Here is a 14320-nt window from a genome sequence, read left to right on the forward strand (position 1 = left end):
GTTATCGGCAAGTGCCGCTGGACGAAAAAGAAAACAGGACCTTTGCACATATAGACGGACACGAACCGCTCATATTTAAAAAACAACGACAAACCCATGTAATATATATATATATATATATATATATATATATATATATATATATATATATATATATAGTATAAATAATATAATAAATGGTATAATAATATAATAAATTCCTTTGAAAGAAATTTGGAAATGTTTTACTAATCGTAAGTGTCTGTATGCCTTGTACTTCTGTGCCTTGCATATAATTACTGATTAATTATTTGCGCATGCCATTGTTTTGTTATCAGATTGTATTTCCCACCCTGTAACAGCCCGAAAAGGGCTCAGAATATGGACAAATAAAAACAATAATAGAATAGTAAGCTGCTACGCTCACGCTTACTATGACTGACTTGCCGCTGCCCGAAATCTACCAAAGACTTTGCGGATGCCTTAAAGGTATTCCGTACGATTCCTTCGCTGTGCATACCCGAGTCTTTTTCAAGGCTTGGAACACCGCGTGCGCGAGGTATCGGCGTACATAATGACGACTTCTTGAATAGCAACAATATTGCAGGCAAGAATCGAAATATTGTTTCCTACAGTTCTTACGTTGTTTCTTTTAGACGTAGTTTTTTTTCCAGTCTGTCGAGAAAAACCATATTCGGCGTCCATTACTGACTGAGTTCGGCTCCGATAGGCGGCTGCACGCTCAGGCCAGATAGTGCGGGTTGATTTCGGGCAGTGAGTCACCAATAACAGCCTTTAGCGAGTTTCTTAGCGTCGTGGGGCTGTTTGTTAGTCTCCCTCCTTGGGACGCTGCCAATACGTGGTTGCGTAGCAGGTTTATATTGCGAACAAGGGATGACCACACTGAGCGGGGACAGGGCCGCAGATGTTCGCATCCAGCCACTCTTGGGTCGCACGGGCCCCGTTGGAGCAAGCAAATCCACTTCTCAGGAGTGGTGCGTAATGACGTCGCGAGCAGGAAGCCTTGCTGTCGGCTCTGCGACTTGAGTTCTCTCTGCAGTGGACGTAATTGGTTTTCGTCACGTTACGGCCCTCGCCTCGTTATGGCGTTCAAATGCCTTAGAAATGCATCCGCCTGAATGTCGTTTGGCCATTGGCAACGCTTGCTTACTTTTTCTTTTCTTTTTTTTGGTCTCAGGTGATGACTGTTCATAAGCTGTTGTCTCACGCCAAGAATAAAGGATTTGGCGACATTCGGCGATCTGCCCGTCTGCAAGTCGCCGTGGTATGCGTGTAAGGCGTCTGTAGGACAGTGTGCGCGGCTTCATTTCCAGTGTCATATTGGAAGCTGACACCACGGAATAAATGAGCCGCGCCGGAGACGGAGGGCTTGGTGAAAACAGAGTTAAGCGCCTAGACGGATGGTCCCACCGCGGTGGCTTATGCTGTTGCTATGGCGTTGCCCTGCTGAGCCCGAGGTCGCCGCGGAATTAAGTCCCAGCCGCGGCGGCCACATTTCGATGGGCGTCAAATGCGAAAACGCCCGTGTAGCGTGCATTGGATGCGCGTTGAAGAACCCCAGGTGTTCGAGAGTAATCCGCCGTTCCTCACTACGGCGTGCCTCATAATCAAATCGTGGTTCTGGCCCAGAATGTAAAACTCTCGAATGTAATATATGCAGGCAGATGAAGTGAGACTGTTGATCTACACGGCAATTCGAAGTCGTATATCCTTAAGTACCTCGCGAAACGGGTGTATATCCGGCAACAGGTTCCTCTATGTTGCTCTGGCTCTGCCGACTACGGCGTCCGGCTCCGCGTTCCAAAGGCCTGGCCATGCGGCTGCTTCTGGGCTCCGTCACAGGCTGCAGTGCTGGTTGTTCTTCGGATGGCCTTCGATGCCGTCCACGCGGCCACTTTGCTACTGCGCAAGAACCGTCGCGCAAATCGCCCCCAGTTTCGTTTTAAGACCGCACGTTGGAAAACATGTGCGGCGGGTGCCAAAGGCGAGCCGAGATGGCAGTGCAGCACAACGGAAGCTGATGTTGATCTAGTTGGAGACCCGCAACATTTCGAGCTGTGAGAGATGTTTCGCAGTCGTCTGAGTGATTTAAAAAGGCGCCCTTTCTCTGTGCAGAAAGGGCTTGGACCTGGTCATGCTCCAACCTCAACAAACACAGATTGACGTTGAAGATTCTACGGTATTTTATCGTAGACAGTGAATTGATAAACTCCTTGTGAACGGTAGATAATGTACATTTTCAATATTTTGTGTTCACAACACATGTACGTGCTTGTGTTATACTTATAGTCCAATAAGCTTACCTTATTTATTTTCTTCGTGACCTGCCGACATGCTCTGTTTGTGTTGCCATTTTTTGCTACAGTCTTTCGAGAGTGCTTTGAATTTTTATTATCTGTTTGTTGTTCGCGCTGTTGTTTTCCATACTTATAATTTGGGCATAGTTGGCCCATCTTCTGGCCAAAATTTTGTTTTCACATTTGCTAAGCTAGAAAGGAGACAAAATGTCTGCCGGCTTCATGCGTGGTGTCTCTCCGCGCTCCTATTGGAGGTCGCGTAATCTGCGTTGTGGAGACGCCACACAGTTGAACCGGTGAAGGGAGCAGCAGCACCAAGCGCTCGCTTTCGGACATGCACGCACGCTTCCGCTGCCGGCGCTGCTCACGTCGCCAGAGTTGTGACAACTCGAGTTCGTCGATTGAGATCCCTTCCCGATTTTGTCTTTGCGTGCGTGACACGACGCTTGTTCAGTTAGCAAGCGAATTTTTTGCCGCAATATATGCGACCCATAGAAGGAAGAAACTCACTTCGTGTAACAGTTCACGGCACTTGGCTGTCGCTATCGATGCTTCGCCTTCCGGGCGTGACTGCGGCATTTTTTTTTGAACAAATGACAATCCTACAATATCGAAGTGGCCAAACACTTCTAAAAGTCACAAATATGAAAGTTGATTTATACAAAGCTAGTTAAACAGAAACAGCTTACATGAATACTAGTGAGCATGTCATGCTCGTTTGTTAGAGTAATAACAGCAACAAGTTCGTATTCTGTTTAGAAAAAAAAAAAGTTCATTTATGATACGCACGAAAGTTTACAACAGCGAGCATATATGCAAAACTATGTACAGAGGTATTGCATTTGCATGCACTATTAAACAGACACCGTGTAAGTAAAATGAATGAAAGAACAGGTATTACAAATATCGCAATACCCCTTTTCACAACTTCTTGTACAGTTTTCATGTAACTACCGTAGTCGCTTCGGTTAGATTGCAACGAGAATAAAAAAAATGAACATTAATTACAATGGTAAACAATAATACAGAGCCGAGAAAAGAACTCGATCTAGCCGAAGCACCTAAAAAAATTAAGATAAGTAGCCATCTTTGCCGCCAAGGCTGGTTCACTGTTTTAAGCATTGTTATAATTGTAAAAGTGACCCACATGGCTGACTGCAGCGAAATGGGACCCAGGAAATAAAAAGCTTTAGCTCTGCATATTACGTGCTACGTTACCGTGACGCGTGATACCAGACTACTGTGATACGTTGGCCTTCTACGCATGCGCCGCTTCTCCGCAAAACCGTAGTAGACGCGAAAATTGATCGACGTTTTTCGTGCTAGAGCGTAGGTGCGAATTAAGCAGACTGTGAATAATTAGGCTTTTAAAGTGTCCCGCATCCCTAGTACATCACGAACAAGAAGATGATGATAGGGCAATGATGACGATATCTATTCGCTTTCCCTTCAAATCGGAGCGCCGCAAGTAGATCCCTAGCCTGCTTCCCCTAATCAGCTATTGCATACATCTATGGTGGCCTATCAGTTTGCCTGTAGGTACCTCCTTCTTGATCTTTTTTTTCTTCATTAAAACTTGTATCGCTATATTGTACAGCTGCATTCGCATGTAACGACTCCGGCTCTATCGAACTCCTGCCTGCTTGTTTTTTTCACCAATACTATAAACGTATCTTGTTTATCTGCTTTATCGACCAGTTATATCTTGCATTCGCTTTGAATCTCAGCGCTTCTGAAAGGTGGACGTCATCTACGGCACAATAGTAAAAGAGAGAGAGAAAAGGAAAAGAGGTGAGGCTAGTTGGTGCGTATTCCAGCATTGAGGCATCCTTAGCTCTGGCTAAAAAGACGAGGGACGAAAACGAGACGTAAACAGAACACAATTTACAAACTTAAATACCCGAGAAAGAAGAAGCGAGCACGGTGTCTCGATAGCCTGATTGGTGAAGCCCCGGGTGCATAATGACAAAAATCTGAGTTCGGCTCCCACCAGTGGCATGTTATCATTGTGTGCACTTTTATTCGCCCTACCTTATCATTTGTACATTTCAACTAAACGTAACAGCATAACTTTCTGATGCTTTCCCTTGCGTTTGTTTGCTTCTATGGTTGTAACTAACAAACGAAAAAAAGAATGAAGCCCCACTGTTCCTCGTGTTCTTATCACTTCCGGTAACAATTAAAGCATGTGATGACTGTGCCTGGTTGGAATTCGCGGAACATTTCTTTTCTTTTTGCTTGAACGGGCTTCGCGAACTGCGGCAACAGATACTATTTGGAGCCACAAATTGACTCTCTATTTATGACGCTGTGCTGACGTTACGTCGCATTTTGGACCTCACAGCCAGCCCTTAAGAATACGGCAGGCGTCGCATTTATCGTTTAACTGCCTCTTTTTTTTTAAATTGCCGCTACTGAAATGATAACCGATCGCGGTAGCCCTGTGGCTATGGCGTTGCGCTGCTTAGCTTGAGGTCAAGGGTTCGATCCCGGCCACAGTGGCCGCATTTGGATGGGGGTGATATGCAAAAACGCTCGTGTACTGAGACGTGCGTCTAGAGAAAGAACCCAGGCGGCCAAAATTAAGCCGGAGTCCCCCACTATGGGGTGTCTGACAACAAGAACGTAGTTTTGGCGCGTAGTATAGTAGCATAAACGTATTTATATTAGGGGTTTTGGTCGGCGGGTGGGTTCCTCAATCCAGGGCTCCACTGGTCTCTGCGGTTCACTCGGCTTGCTAGAGAACAGCTCTCTGGCTCTCCAGATCTTCGCTATCAAGCCAAAACTTGTGACTGCATAGTATTCGGCATTTGCGCCGTAAAGGGGAGAACTGGAATTTGGGTAAAAAAACTTAGAGCGCTAAAAGCTCACAGGACGTAGAAAAAAGAAACACACTACACGCGCTCACTCACAACTGATGTTTCATGCAAGGATGTGTGCTAGAGTACCTTTTGATCGTCTGCAAAACGGGCATGAAGTGTCATGCTCTGTTGGGAACATCTGGTGCAAGAGCACGGGATGCGCTAGCGACCCCGCTTGCGTGCGTCGCACGATCGTTTGCTGCGTTCGGATGAGTTGCGGATGTGGACGGGGAAGCCTACATCTGCCGCTTCTGTACATTTGTGTGATTTCTTTGTAACTTGTCACGGGGTGCGGTAGCTCTGGCTCGTCCTCGGCCCGGATTGACAGTTCTCGGGCATAGTGGTCGGCGAGTGCGTTGCCTTCCACTTGCGAGTGAGCCGGGACCCACACGAGCTCAACGGCCCGTCCCGGTGATTTGCATTTGGTGAGGATCGCTAGTGCCGCGGGAGAGATGTTCCCCTTGCGTTAGCTTGCGTAGGCGGTCTGGGAGTCTGTGACCACGGTCCTCACTCCCGGTTGTGCGAGTGCGAGGGCCACGGCCACTTCTTCTGCTTCGGCTGTATTCGTCGTCCGTAACGACGCGCCTGTGACCAGTTTATCGATGGTGGTGACGACCGCCGTTGCTCTGGTTCCGTGCTTGGGAAGCGAGGCGTCCGCGTAGAGAACCTCGGTGGAACACGGTGGAAGAGCTGGTGGAAGCACACCTACCCCACCAGAGAGTGAAGCTGAGCCGGACAGAGCACGATCGGGCCGTCCTACGCAAGATAAGATGGCGAATTGAACAGCAACCGACAACGGAGCCGCTCTCCACAACGTGGAGACACATTATTAAGACCAAGCCCCTCCCCCGGAACATGCAGCCGGGGAGGAACGACGAGAGACGCTCTGCGCGGGCCAAGGCTCTGGTTCGACAGCTGGAAGAGGACCCCGGCGAAGTGACATTTTTATTATGGAAAGCTACCGAATAAATACAATAGTTATCCCACTTCTTTCGTCCCGTTTGCACCATTTCAAGTGTACGATGTACTCTTTCATAAATGAAGCCCTGCGTTTACGGAGCGATCTCCATCTGGGTATGTTTGGCCGTGAAACAATACAGCGAGAAACTATTCCGCATCCTTGTTGCACAGCATATCATGTGACGACATCCAGCACTTAAGCGGTGAACTCCACTGAGCTGCCGTCACTGTGCCTATAGGCGTAAGGTAGGGTTGTCACAACAGCCGAACGTCGCTGCTGAGAACGCTTGTACAAGGAAATGACCTGCGAAACGAAAGATGTCCCGACCGAATTCCCATCTTAACATATTTCATACGCATCTACTGTGGGCACCCGTACAGCGAACGCGATTGCAACAAACTTGCCTGCACAACAAACGAATGTCGGCGTTCGCCGAGGCTGTTTTGTTGCCTTTACGTCCAACCCGCGTAGCGGTGACGTCACTGCCTCCCGCAAGCGTCGTGAAACTACAGTGTGCATAGGGAGCGACGGTAGACACCAGAGCAACAAAATGGACCATGTCGTGAGTGTCGCTACCATGAGTTCCAGTATAGTCGCACAATACGTCCGGCGAAATGTGCAGAAGAAAATGATCGAATTCTTTCTCTACATACCTCTTGAATTTTTTTTTTTTGCTGAATGTACTTCCCTTGCACTTTTGTTAAATGCGTTTTGCTCTTTTGCCGAATGCGATTTTTCTTTCCTTGGCTCATTCTGCTTATCCGGCTGTATTGCGAGCGGTACGGTGCACAGCGTTTACAACGAAGTAGCCGGCATAGCGAGAAATTTCGGAGGTCGCAAGCGACCAATTTTTCAAAAGTAGTTCACTGTATTTTGGTAAATAGTAAGACGGAGGCTTCGACCTGTCGTGCTAGAACTAAAAAAAAAAAAAAAACCTCTTCACTTTTGTGAACGCCTACATATTGTGTTAGCGGCAGCAGTCCCGCAATGTTTGTCACCCGTGGAGCGCTGCGATCAGCATATGCGGAACACCTCAAGCGTGCCGCATTTTATGGCGGCTTCTTTCGCACTAAAAATGGCTCGCTTTGGTGTTGTACCGCATTCATTACAGTATTTTGCAGGGTTTGCCCCAAGTTGAATATAAAACAAGATACAGGTTAGGGTGCGCTGGATCAAATTACTCACAGGATGAAAACTACTTGGGGCGACGCTGACAGCGGAGCATTGAGGCAATAATGTGGGCTAACAGCCGATATTCCCGCCAGCTCCAGTGGCCGGAAGTGGCACATACTGATCGGCCCGCGTTCACCGCCGCCCTATTAAAGAAAAGCCCCATAAGGCCCAAATCTGATAATTCCATACAAACCATGTTGGGATCGTATATATTTAAATTTCTGTATATGGGGACATGCGGGTTATATCGAGACACGTACGGGACACACTCCATTTGATATGTGGGAAGGAGATTCAGGCTTTTCTTGTGTGGATAGCGGTGGAGTTTGTGTGTTGTGGCTACAGGCGAGTTTATTCTGCCGATAGAGCCTGCACAATTGCTTTGCCTGAGCGTCCCTTTCATTGCCACTGGGTTTTCAGCGTCTGTCCAGCAGTTCAGTGTCTCTTAGAAATGCAGGAAGGCGCGAAGCAATTTCCTTAGAGCTATAGCAGACCCTTCCTGAAACACAAGGCGTTCGAGAGATTCCTTTGGAAGACCTTTTTTTTTTATAGAGAGTTCTCAAGTTCTACAGCGTCCTATTCACCACGGTACCTTCGGCGCTACCACAGACAGTGTTCGATGTCTCGCGTCTCACTGCACTAAATACATAGCGGAAGATCACTACGTCCCGTATTGAATATCCACGCAGATGTACGTGCAGAACGCGCCCTGATTCGGTGCAGTGGCGACGTTTCCTCTTGACGAAACCGTCGGACTGCGCAGCGAGCATGTGGCAGAATCAGAAGCGGTACGAAGTGAGCACGCATGTCTGACTTCGCGACTTGCTTGTTTTTTTTGGCACTTTGAATTCAGGGGAGGTGTTAAGCATGCTGAATACGCAATAACGTCAGCTTCGGCAGTGCCAGCAATGCCAATGTGAAACGGAATTCACAGGAACTAAGTAGGGCGGTTTGTTGGGTCAGTTGGCGCATGATAAGGCGTAGAGCGGTTCGAGCAGGTGAAAAAACAAAAACAAAACGAGAGCGCAAGTAAAAGGAAGGAGGCTCAAGACTGAACCTATGACTAAGTTATATTTGCGAAAACAATTGCATAGATCCGTAGAATGTCATTAACACAAAATCATTTGCCTGGAGTCAATTACTGCCCTTAGAAGCTTTACTGTAGTCTTGTAATAATCTCCGTTCAGATTACCAAGTGACCCCAGTCATATACCTTAGGAAAGCTTTGCCCAAGGAGGAGGACGAGGAAAGAGAAAAGTAGAAGGCAGGGAGGTTAACCAGAATAACGTCCGGTTGGCTACCCTACACCGGGGGAATGGGAAAAACAAAGATCACAGGGAGAGAGAGGAGGGAAGGAAAGAAGGAAATTGCGGCGAGTTCGCTGACGCGTGTGGTCTTACAGAAATCGCGTTAATGGTCACAGATGGTCGCACAAACCCGTCGTCCTTAAGAAACACAAAAGCGCCTTCACCGCTTTATGGGCCGACGGGCGATGGGGGCGGTGTTCTAGCAGCACCCAAGGAAGGCTCAACAAAGCGCTGTGACATGCCAGTCGCAATACCTTTGTTAAGTATACCAAGCACATCGGCCCAAATCTGTCTAAACGTGCGTAAACGCGCGAATGTTTTTTTAGGTGTTTAAGAGTATCCAACAAGAAAACCATCAAATTTTTTTGCCCGCATTTATTGCATCAATATATATGACGATGGGGCATTGAGCGTTAACTCCGAGTGCTGGGAATTTGGGTGATGCGGGATGGGTTGGCTACGCTTGTGAACGCGTATAGCAAGCTATATTTGTGCTATGTGCCAACTGAAATCACATTGCTGTGACAATGCCTTTGCGTACTAAGCTCAACAATGTGAAACGTCACGTGACTGATGAAAAGCTGCACACATTTTGGTGCATTATTGGCGCAGAACGTTGGAGTTATTATTTCTGGTAGAGAATTCTGACTACAGGAAAATGTCAGGGGCCAATAACTCCTTTAACGTGATTTGAAAGTCTTGGAGAAAGATTTATTGGCCTGATCTGTGACAGAAAGACGAATGAATACGCAGTTTAACGGATGCGAGTTTCACTGTGCCTGTCGTGGGACACTTCTAACTTACCTTTCACCAGTCGGACTGTATTCTTTTTTTTTTTTAAGTAAATGAAGCCTCATTTCTCAAGGACAAGCGTTGTAAATACTCACTAACGATTTATGAAAGAAAGCTTTTGCTGTAGGGCAAATAATATCTTCTAATGCAGAGCTACTACTTAGGTTACCTGTGGCGTGCGATTGAACGCAGCGTTATTTTTACGTGTACACGTGTAAAAATGATTTCAATATGCAATAAAAAAGAAAAAGTACTTCAGAAAAACGACGGCAGGTACATTTCCTTGCTTCTTTGTTGTACTTCAAATGCCCTTTCAAGGAAAGCCGTCAATGTTCGGCCGCGTATTCCTGCGGAGGCTGGTAAATATGTGCGAAAAAAATTTAAAAGGATTTCTGTGTAGTGTCTCTAAAACTTGCGTGTTTCTGCTTTGACGAATCGACTGCCGTAGCTGCTACTCTTCTTTCCCGCTGCTACTCTTTTTTCCCAGATATTCTAAACGTGCGCTCAGTTTCGCCTATAGGTGACTGGGATGGCTGAAAAATATTCTGCGAGATACGACGAGATGCTTTGGTTTTGGGGCGTTCCTGTTGGTATACACCCGTATGTCAACAACGGGTATAGGGCCCCTGGTGGCAAAAGGATCTCCTCGATGTTTTTGACGAACGTGCCGGTGAATTTTGAATTTGGACTTTGCTAACCGGCGACCATCTTTCAGTGGCGTGTGTTTTGAGAAATGATTCCCTTGTTTGTGCTAAAATGCGGAGCCTTTGTCAGAAAAAAGGTGGGTCTCTCAAGAAGTGCATGTTCACTTTTTTGGACCACTTGCAGCTTCTTATAATGTTTTCGAGAAATGCGCCTACGTCAGCTTAAGATTATACCTCTTAGCTCGAGCTTATGCTCAACTCCTGCATTGAAATGGTTCGCTTTTGGCTTGCAAACGCTTGTGGTGTTGAATTCATGTTGACATTATAGTGGCATATGTAGCATATGCCAGCACATGAACATATAGATGGTTCTTGGGCTTTTTGGTAGACAACTATCGGTTATGACATTTTTTTGTATTTGGAATGATTGCTTTTGTCCCACAGCCCGATGTCTGTCATAGAAGTAGTTTTGTGTCAATCGTGTACAAATGACGGCTGATACATGGAATGGACAAATGGAGTGGAGGAGATAGTCATACTGAATTTGCTGAGAAGATGGAGGTGATAGCTATTGCCGATAGCCCGGCATGCTGTCCTCTGCCCTAGATGGGAATTGTGGTATACACAGCTGAATTAGGGAATACGTTTAGCTGGTATGCACGTTTATGTGGCAGCATTTCCTGCTTGCATAACGTGCGGGAAGTAGGCTCCTTATAAATGTCGCCACAGTTTTGGGACTTCCCGGCAGACTCGGTCCAGCTTTTATGGTAATGTTTTTAAAAATTAAACAATTAAATTGACCTAAGATATCAATCAACTAAAACCTCAGCCACTCATCGATCAACAAACCATGCTGTGGCCGTTGCATCAGACGACTACTGGTACTTGACCACCGGAGTTTGAGTCGTTCTCTGCCACGGGGTTTGAGTTGATGACCACGTACATGTCTAGCCACACGCGTACAATCTAGTGACAGAGGACATTTTAAACGATTATGTGTTTCGTATTTCTTGGTCAAATTTTCATAAGTTACAAATAATTGAACATCGAAGAGCTTGTTTGCACGAAAATGCGTACAGGGTGCGCCTGCTTCCATCGAAACAATTATGCATATATAGCTTTCGCCACATGCATGTTTCCCTCACTTTTACGACCACCTTCTGGGAAAAACATGACCGGCCGTGGTGTTCAGATGCATTCCTGTTTTTACGCAATTGGAAACATGTAGCCAGCCTTGTAGTAGGATGTTAATGCCATGACGTAGCGCCATGGCACAGCCACAAAGAAGAGATGCACAGAGAATGTCACAGGCGCTTCAGGTAGAACTGTGACGCGTCCTGTGATGTGGCAGCTCCTTTGACGTGTTCTGTGTGCCTCTTCTCTGTGGTTGTGCCCTTACGTTACATCACGTCAATAAGTAAGCACCGGCTAACCAAGCAATGTGTCCTTTTATAGCACCACTGGGCTTTCTTTTTAATGAGCAGACGTGTTATCACTGCCCCGGTACATGACCGGGGCAGTTGAAGAAGTATGGGAGAGGCCTTTGCCCTGCAGTGGGCGTAACCAGGCTGATGATGATGATGATGGTGTTATCACTTGTTGCTACTGGACACTCTATAACGGCAGCCACATGAATGACTACACGAGAAGTTAATGAATATAGGCACATAGAAAGGTGCTTTGATATTGGGCAGAAGGACTAAATTCCTAGATGAACGATTCTCTTGAAGCAAGACACTAGAGATCAGACAGAAATGAAGGCCTTTACACTTGAAAATTGAAATATTGTGGGATAAGTTGTTTTCTAAACCAAGCCTCACTCAATTCCGTTATATATATTGCTAACTACTCCTACATTGAAAAAAGGGGTTCATATTATAGAAGAAAAAAAAGAACACGGCATGAAAGGGCGTTGTGCTCTTTATCTAACGAAGCGTCTAGAGTCGACAACAGGTTATAAGCCGCCATCCGTGAAAATTCACGTGCGAATATTGTCAACACAGGTAGATGTAACGTACACGCTTGTATAACGTTGACAGCGGGTTGTATAAAGGAGTTGTGCGTGCATGCGATAAGTGTTATAAGACGCGCGAAGTTGAGCTCACGTTCTCGAGTTTACACGGTGATGTTCAGTTGACAAGCAGCCGTTCTTTCTCCGGCTTAAAGAAAAACGCAAATTGACACGCGGCCAAGCACGAAAGAATAAATTAGCCCCGTAAGCAAAATCAAAATTGGTAATAGATAGACACATTCTTGTAAACAGGTTGATAACTTTGCCAGTATGGTTACTTGAGCATAGGGAAAATAATGGCATGCCAGCGGTAAGAGCGTATGCAAGGCTCCCCATTGCGGCATCTTTAGTCGTAAATTTCATTACCTTCGCACGACATTTATGCAAGTACGTTGGCTCATTGTCTTTCGCGGTTGCTCAGAGAGGGTGGGAATGGCACGGCCTTGTATGATCCTGAATGTATGGTCAACATGCTGAGGTTGTCTAGAGGAAAATTCGTGCCCTTGTTTTTCGTCTACTAACGAAAGTGTGCAAAGCATCGCATCGTCCCGGAATTTTGTAAAGTGTTAAACCAAAAGCAGGCAAAGCTCCTGCTGGTTTTGTTACTATTGATGCGAGCTGCATAGACGGGCATGTTTACGGCTGGTCGAAGTACCCATACTACTTTTTGTATATCTGTAGGCACCGCTGGTGGATTGTAAACAGAATGGAATGAACGTACAATAGTTACTGTCACGCTAATCTGTTTGAACATGTGCAATTAAACTAAATGCTAAAAGCTGTAAACTTCTATCCCACAGCATAATTACATGGCAGGGCCCTTCTTTGTAATAGCAATGAAGGCACACTCATCATCTTGTAGAAATGTTTTCGACATTAGGTATGTTAATGCTTAACGATGTACACTATTCTCTAATGGACGACACTCGAACTACGGGGAGCGCAAAGGCGGTGCGCAGCTTTTGTTACCCAATTTTCGTTGTTTTAAACGTTGGCATGCACCATGACGGAACAGAGGCCTGCCATTGTTTGGCAAAGGCCAGTAGCAAGCACGTCGTTATAGGCATAGCCGTGAAACGCAGGAGAGCAAAATGAAATATTACACGGTGGATACCTAACTTCACTGCGTGACATGACAGTCACGTGCGTCAGTGTGTCACGAACAGGTCGCCCCTTATTCAACTGTTGAACGGAGATGGAACTTTTGCGCGTACTACTTGGCACCGCTTTCCACGCCAGTGATCGCGCTTTTCCCGCTGATGCATCGCAGCGTTTCTCCCGTGTGGTAGACTTCTGGACGTTGATTGGAAAGCCGCCATCGAGCAGGGCAGCAAAGAGTGATTGACACGCCCAGTGGCGGCCTCAAAACTCACCTTCGTGGCGTCATCACACCGACCGCGACGTGAGCCGCGGTCAGCCCGTGGCCACGCGCCCAGCCGTGGCCGAAGAGGGAGTCGCTGCACTTTTCGTTGCTCTCCTTTCTCGTTCACCTCACCGCTGAGTCGGTCTGCACGCGGGCGGACGAACCGCCAAACCGGACACGGACCGTCGTCCAACCGAGGCAAAGCGTCACGGTCCACAATCCGTTCGCCGCGCACTTTTGAGCACGATGTGTCGCGCGGCCTCACCCTCGAGTCACCCGAAGCGGTCACCCACGGACAAGCATTGCACACACACTGCGCGTAACACGTGGATAGAGAGAGACGATGCAGAACACTTCACCGCGAGTCACGCATGACCACGCGCACACGACGATGCCCGCGTGGAGCGCGCCACACGCCTTCGAACCCACACGGCCGAATCGAGAAGAAGCGCCTCGCGGCCGGCCGTTACAACAGCAGCGGCGCAAAGCCGCGCTCCTTCCCACGGCGCGGAACGTAGGGGGGCACCCTTCGCAGTTGAGCCCGTGCCACAGACTCGCCAAAGTTCGGCCCCCGACCAGCGGCCGCCGCGGACCGCCCTGCCTGGGGGGCGGGGCCTCCGCGTGACGCGTCGCGCGACGTCACGGCGCACGTGCTTTTAGGTGGGCTCACGTGACCTTTATTCCACTCTCCCGCGCACGCTCTCTCATTCTCCCTTCGCGTCCCGAGAACGAGAACGGCGCTTCTTGTCTTTCCCTCCCTCCCTTATCGCTCCTCTCTCTCCTTTTTTTTGCTGGTTTCCCGCCGACGCCGGCAACGCTGGCGGCGCGTAGCGCGTTTTCCTCGCGAACGTCCTTTTGATACCGCACTTTTACTCTCCTTTTTTTCCACCTCTCTCCCTCCCATTTTTTCC

General features: G+C 47.5%; 1 protein-coding gene across 5 annotated transcripts in view; it reads right to left on the reverse strand.

Annotated features, from left to right (window-relative positions):
- LOC126528194 (uncharacterized) overlaps positions 1 to 13950 on the reverse strand; it is a 322242-nt gene extending 308292 nt beyond the window's left edge. For all 5 annotated transcript variants that reach the window (XM_050176073.3, XM_050176074.3, XM_050176078.3 and 2 more), the window contains exon 1: positions 13420 to 13950. The gene's annotated coding sequence lies outside the window, so the exon portion shown is untranslated. The remainder of the gene's footprint in view (positions 1 to 13419) is intronic.
- Between the last annotated feature and the right edge of the window lie 370 nt (positions 13951 to 14320).

Source organism: Dermacentor andersoni, chromosome 9 (assembly GCF_023375885.2).
Source record: "Dermacentor andersoni chromosome 9, qqDerAnde1_hic_scaffold, whole genome shotgun sequence".
In the NCBI taxonomy this organism is placed as follows: Eukaryota; Metazoa; Arthropoda; class Arachnida; order Ixodida; family Ixodidae; genus Dermacentor; species Dermacentor andersoni.